This window comes from Equus przewalskii, chromosome 11, assembly GCF_037783145.1.
Source record: "Equus przewalskii isolate Varuska chromosome 11, EquPr2, whole genome shotgun sequence".
Lineage (NCBI taxonomy): Eukaryota > Metazoa > Chordata > Mammalia > Perissodactyla > Equidae > Equus > Equus przewalskii.
The window spans coordinates 20,845,633-20,853,166 of record NC_091841.1 but is presented as its reverse complement, the minus strand read 5'-3'; positions in this window follow the sequence as shown (position 1 = coordinate 20,853,166).

Here is a 7,534-nt window from a genome sequence, read left to right as displayed (position 1 = left end):
AGTTTGTGTTTTTTCCCTTGCTTACAGATGCTGGCCTGATTTTCTGAGCATATTCTCTGTTTAGTGGAGCTTGCTCTTCTGCTACACTTGGGAATGTGCACAAGGAGCTGGCACAGAGTTGGGAGAGATGTGGGTTTAGCACTTGGGGCTTTGAGTTCACTGCAGGCCAAGTACAGGGATCATCAGGTGAGATTTCCATGGCAGATTGTAGTTGGGCTTCCTGCCAGAGTCCTGGAAGCAGTCAGCAGGAACCACATCCCTTTACTGTCCTTCAATATTCCTATCAGCCTTTTTTCCCATCTTTTTCTTCCCCCAGTCATGGAGGTCCTGCTTTAATACCCTGGAGGCTGTGGAAGAGAAATGGGCTTCTCCAGCAGCATTCTAAAACCTGGAGTAGACAGGCACTTACTCACTGCTCTCCCTCTGCCCCTGGGATAGGTCACTGCTGGTAAGCTCAGCCATGTGCTGTGTTGTGGGAGGGGGGCGCTAGCATAGTTATTCTTACCCTTTCCAATGGATACAAACTTGTTTTTTTGTTTCCTCCAAGGAGTGCGGAAATCTCTCCTCTGGAATGCTGGTCTTCTACAAAGTCTCTCTTTTCCATGGGTGTCTCCCCGAGGCAATCGTTCTCGTGGTTTTCCCTCACCACAGCCAAGAGTGATTGGGGCTTTCTTGCTGACTTCTGGTTCTGAAACCCAAACTGAGGTCTGCTTGCCTATGACCCCAAGTACACGTGGGAAAGACTCCTTCCCGGTCCCTTGACATATAGTTCTGGATCCCACAACTCCCATAGGTACTTTTTGTTCATGGATAGATGCGAATTTTTAATTAATTGTTAAAAGGAGGAATAAAAAGGAGAAATGTCTTATACCACAATAATGCCAATATCGCTCCCCTTAAGTTATTTTGTAATTTTTTAAAGCTGAAAACGTGCTGTATTTTTTTTAAAAGCAACTGTTGGAACATTCAGTGGCAATGATGACTGTGAGTGGAGGCAGGGGCAGCCTGGCAAGCAGAGGGGCACTCTGCTTGCAGAGTGGCAGTAGCCTGGCCTGTGGCAGCAAGGAGCATGCCACAGTGGCCCAGCCCACATGAAGACCCCTGCCACAGGGTGGCCCCACCCACTTGAATGTGGCCCACCTGCCAAGCACAGTGGCTTCGCCTGTGCAAAGATGTCCTGCCAAGTGGCTGCAGCCAGGCCTGTGCAAACACAAAGTGGGCAACTGGCACAACTACAAACAATAAGACAGCGTCTGCCCCGCTAGCAGTGCCAGGTGGAATTTGCAACCAGAAGAAGCAGGAACCACAGCAGAACCAGTGACCCAGCCCTTAGTGGCAGGAACCCTGATGCCAGCTCCACCAGCAGTAGGGCCTGTATATAAGTCCCCAGGTACCCAGGGCTCCACCAGTGATAATGACACCCATGGACCCAGCACCCCTGGCTGCAGTGCAACCAGCACCCCAAGACAACCTGGAAACAGCAACACAGGTGGTACACAGGACAGTAGCATCCAAGCCTGTGGAAAGTCAGTGAGGGAAATGAGATCCAGATTACCAGAACCAAAGCAACTAAAACTGTACCCAAATAAGAAAACGTGATTGCTACCACAAATGCACTGGCAGAGGATCACTTCATCGAACACCATGAAGAACTACAATAACACAGCCAAAAATAAGGAAAATGACAACTCTCCAGAAACCAAACCTGAAGTCGCAGAAGATTACAATCTAACTGACTGAGAATTCAAAATAGCTATCATAAAGAAACTCAGTGAGTTACAAGAAAACTCAGAAAGACACTTCAATGAGCTCAGGAATGAAATTAATAAATGGAAGGACTATTTCACTAAAGAGACTGAAGCTCTAAAAACAAATCGAACAGAAATTCTGGATATGAGGAACACTATTAATGAGATAAAACATAACATAGGAAGCATAAAAAGTAGAGTAGCACTTAAAGAGGAGAAATTAGTGACCTTGAAGATAGAAACCTAGAAATGCTTCAGATGGAGAAGGAGAGAGAACTAAGATTAAAAAAAATAAATAAATTCGTCGAGAAATATCCTACTCAATTAAGAAAAGTAACATAAGGATTAAAGTTATCCCAAAAGGAGAAAATAGGGAGAAAGGAGCAGAGAACTTCTTCAAAGAAATAATAGCTGAGAACTTCCTAAATCTGGGGAAAGAACTGGACATACAATTAAATGAAGCCAATAGAGATCCTAATTATATCAATGCAAAAAGACTTTCTCCAAGGCAAATAAAAGTCAAACTAACAAAAATCAATGACAAAGAAAAAAATATTAACAGCAGCAGGAGATAAGAAAATAACTTACAAAGGAACTCCCATCAGGCTTTCAGCAGATTTCTTTGCAGAAACCTTACAGGCTAGGAGAGAATGGAATAATATATTCAAAATACTGAAAGACAAAAAAATATCATTCAAGAATACTCCATCTATTGAAATTATCCTTCAGACGTGATGGAGAAATAAAATCTTTCCCAGATAAACAGAAGCTGAGGGAGTCATTGCCACTAGACCTGCCTTACAAGAAATGATCAAGGGAGCCTTCCTATCTGAAACAAAATGGCAAAGATTTACAAAGCTTTGAAAAATGAGATCAATAGACAGAAAAAATCAGAAAACTGCAGCTCTTTATCAGAATAGGTCAGCAAATGCAATTAAAACATGAAAGATAAAGGGAAAGAAAACATCAAAAAGTAACTATAACCATTTCAGTTTGGTCACAAAATAACAACGCAAAAGAATAATTTGTAACAACAAAAACATAGAAGGGGAAGAGGAATAAAGGTAAGAGGCTATTAGAAAATGGACTATCTCATCTATGAGATCTTTGATACAAACTACATGGTAACCACAGTACAGAAAAAATCAGAGCAGAGACACAAATCATAAATAAAGAAAAAAATAAGAAAACAATCAGGAAAAAAACCACCAAACTGAAATGGCAATGAGAACTACAAGGGAAATGAAACACTGGAAATACAGAATGACCAGGAAACAAGAGATAAAATGGGAATGTTAAGCCCTCATATATCAATAATCACTCTAAATGTAAATGTATTGAATTCCTCAAACAAAAGACACAGAGTGGCTGGATGGATTAAAAAATAAGGCCCAAAAGTATAATGCCTCCAGGAAATACATCTCAGCTCTAAAGACAAACATGGGCTCAAAGTGAAGAGATGGAATTTGGTACTCCAAGTATATGGCAAGCCAAAGAACGTGGATGTAGCCATACTTATATCAGACAAGCTGATTCAAGGTAAAAAAGATGAGAAACAAAAATGAGCATTATACAATGGTAAAAAGGACATTCCACCAAGAATATATAACACTTAATAACATATATGCATCGAATACAGGAACACCAAAGTATATAAAGCAACTATTAATAGACCTAAAGGGTGAAAATGAAAGCAGCATAATAATAATAGGGAACCTCAACACCCCACTTACATCAATGGATAGATCATCCAGACAGAAAATCAACAAGCAAACAATGGCCTTAAATGAAACACTAGACCATATGGACATAGCTATATATAGAGCATTCCATCCAAAAATAGCAGAATACACATTCTTCTCAAGTGCACATTAAACGTTCTCAAAGGTAGACCATATGTTGGGAAACAAGGCAAGCCTCAATAATTTAAGAAGGCTGAAATCACATCAAGCATCTTTTTCAACCACAATGTTGAAGAAACTAGAAATCAACTACAAGAAGAAAGCTGAGAAAGTCAAAATATGTGGAGACTAAACAATATGCTACTGAACAACCATTGGATCAATGAAGAAATCAAAGAAGAAATAAACAAGAATACCTAGAGACAAATGATAATGAAAACACAACAAACCAATTCTTATGGGTTGCAGCAAAAGCAGTCCTAAGAGAGAAATTTATAGCAATATAGGCCTTCCTCAACAAACAAGAAAAATCTCAAATAAGTAATCTTAAACTACACCTAAAAGAACTAGAAAAATATGAACAAACAAAGCTCAAATTCAGTTGAAGGAGGGAAAAAATAAAACTGAGAGCAGAAATAAATGAAATAGAGACAGAAAAACAGTAGAAAGGACCAATGAAACTAAAAGCTAGTTCTTTCAGGAGATAAACAAAATTGACAACACCTTAGCCAGACTCACTAAGGAAAAAGATAGAAGACTCAAATAGACAAAATTAGAAATGAAAGAGGAGAAACTACAATGGATACCACAGAAATACAAAGGATTATAAGAGAATACTAGGAAAAGCTATATTCCAACAAATTGGATAACCTAGAAGAAATGCATAAATTCTTAGACTCTTACAGAGTCCCCAAACTGAATTAAGAAGAAACAGAGAATCTGAATAGACCAATCACAAGTAAAGACATTGAAACAGTAATCAAAAACCTTCCAAAAAACAAATTCCAAGACCAGATGACTTCTCTGGTGAATCCTACCAAACATTCAAAGAAAACTTAATACCTATCCTTCCCAAACTACTCCAAAAATTGAAGAAGACAGGGTGTTTCCTAACTCATTCTATAAGGCCAACATTACCCTGATATCAAAACCACACAAGGACAAGAAAAAGAAGGATAATTACAGTCTGTTATCACTAATAAACACAGATGCAAAAATCCCCAACAAAATATTTGCAAATCGAATACAATACATTAAAAGGATCATAAATCACAATCTAGTGGGGTTTATTCCATGGATGCAGGGCTGTTCCAACATCCATAAATCAATCAATGGGATACACCACAGTAACAAAACGAGGAATAAAATCACATGATCATCTCAATAGTTACAGAGACAGCATTTGACAAGACCCAACATTCATTTATGATAGACGTTCTCAATAAAATGGGTATAGAAAGAAAGTGCCTCAAGATTATAAAGACCACATATGACAAACCCATAACCAACATCATACTTAACGGTGGAAAACTGAAAGCCATTCCTCTGAGAACATTGACAAGACAATGATGCCCACTCTTGCCACTCCTATTCAACATAGTACTGGAAGTTTTGGCCAAAGCAATTAGGCAAGAAAAAGAAATAAAAGGGATCCAAATTGGAACGGAAGAAGTAAAACTCTCACTGAGGATGGCATTCTACATATAGAAAACTCTAAAGAATCCACCAGAAAACTGTTAAAAGTAATCAACAACAATAACAAAGTTACAGGGTACTAAATCAACATACAAACATCGGTTGTGTTTCTAGACAATAATAATGAAATAGCAGAAAGAGGAGTCAAGAATACAATCCTATTTACAATCACAATAGAAAGAATAAAATATCTAGGAATAAATTTAATCAAGGATGTAAATGACCTATACAATGAAAACTAGAAGACATTATTGAAAGAAATTGAAGAAAACATAATAAAATGGAAATATATTCCATGCACATAGATTTAGAGAATAAACTTAGTTAAAACAACCATTTTACTTAAAGCAATTGACAGATTCAATGCAATTCCAATCAGAATCCTAAGTATATTCTTCACAGAGATAGAACAAAGAATCCTAAAACATCTATGGAACAACAAAAGATTCCAAATAGCCAAAGCAATTCTTAGGGAAAAGAAAAAAAGCTGGAGGTATCACAGTCTCTGACTTCAAAATATAATACAAAGCTATAGTAATCAAAATAGACTGGTACTGGCAGACAAACAGATATACAGATCAATGGAACAGAACTGAAAGCCCAGAAACAAACCCACACATCTGTGGACAGCTAATCTTCAACAAGGAAGCCAAGAATATACAATGTAAAAAAGAAAGCCTCTTTGGTAAATGTTTTTGGGAAAACTGGGCAGCCATGTGCAAAAGAATTAATGTATACCATTATCTTACATCATGCATAAAAATTAATTCAAAGAAATTAAAAACTTCAATGTAAGATCTGAAACCACAAAACTCCTAGAAGAAAATATAGGTAGTACACTCTTTGACACTGGACTTAGCAGTATCTTTTCAAATACCTTGTCTACTCAGCCAAGGGGAACAAAAGAAAAAAATAAACAAATGGGACTACACTAGACTGAAAAGTTTCTGTAAGGCAAAGGAAACCATGAACAAAATGAAAAGGCACCCATCAGCTGGGAGAAAATATTTGCAAATCATATATCCAACAAGGGGTTAATCTCCAAAATGTATAAAGAATTCATACAGATCAACAACAAAGAAACAAACAACCTGGTCAAAAAATAGGCAAAGGATATGAACAGACATTCTCCCAGAGAGGATATACAGATGGCCAACAGGCACATGACAAGATGTTCATCACTAATTGTTAGGGAAATGAAAATCAAAATACAATGAGATATCACCTTACACCTGTCAGAACTGCTCTAATTACCAAGACAAAAAATAGCAAGTGTTGGAGAAGTTGTGAAGAAATAGGAAGCCTCATACCCTGCTGGTGGGAATGCAAACTGGTACAACCATTATGGATAACAGCATGGAGGTTTCTCAAGAAATTAAAAATAGAAGTACCATGTAATCAGTTATCCCACTACTGGATATTTATCCAAAGAATATGAAATCAACAATTCAAAGAGATTTACACATCCCTATATTCATCACATCGTTATTCATGATAGCCAAGATGTGGAATAACCCAGTGACTCATCAATGGATGAATGGAGAGTGAAGATGTGGTATATATATATATATACAATGGAATACTACTCAGTCATTAAAGAAAGATGAAATCATCCTGTTTGCAATGACATGGATAGACCTTGAGGGCATTATGCCAAGTGAAATAAGACAGACAGAGAAAGACAAACATCAAATGATTTCACTAATATGTGGAAGATAAACAAACACATGCATAGGGAGAACAGATTAGTGGTTATCAGAGGGAAAGCAGAAGGGGGAAGGGCAAAAGTGGTAAACAGGTACATATATATCATGACAGAAACTAGACTATTGGTGGTTAACATGATGCAGTCTATAAAGAAACTGATATATAATAATGTGCACCTAAAATTAGCAATGTTATAAGCCAGCATGACCTCCAGAAAATAATTTAAAAAAATAAAAAGAGATACAGCCAATGCTAAATCAGAGGTAATCTTATTTTGAAAAGAAATAAAGTAACAAAGCTCTCAGTTGAAGGAATTTAAAGAAGACTATCAATACAAACACTAAGGAAAACAGGAGGAAAAGATAAGCAGAAATGTGTTTGGAAAGAGAGGAACAAAATTTATAACTCAATTGACAGGTCTTCAAGAATATAGATGAAATAAACCGGCTTACAGAATGTTTTGTAAGAAAACAGCATAAAAATTTAGAGAAAGGACTAAATGTGAAAGAAACTTAAGATTTTAAGAGAATGTATCCACAATGGTAATATGGACCTAATGTTTATGTCCCTCCAAAATTCATATGTTGGAGCCTAACCCCCAATGTGATGGTATTTGGAGATGGAACCTTTGGAAGGTAATTATGGTTAGAGGAGTCATGAGGGTGGGGCCCATGTGAGAAAAGGAAAAGAGTGAGATCTCTC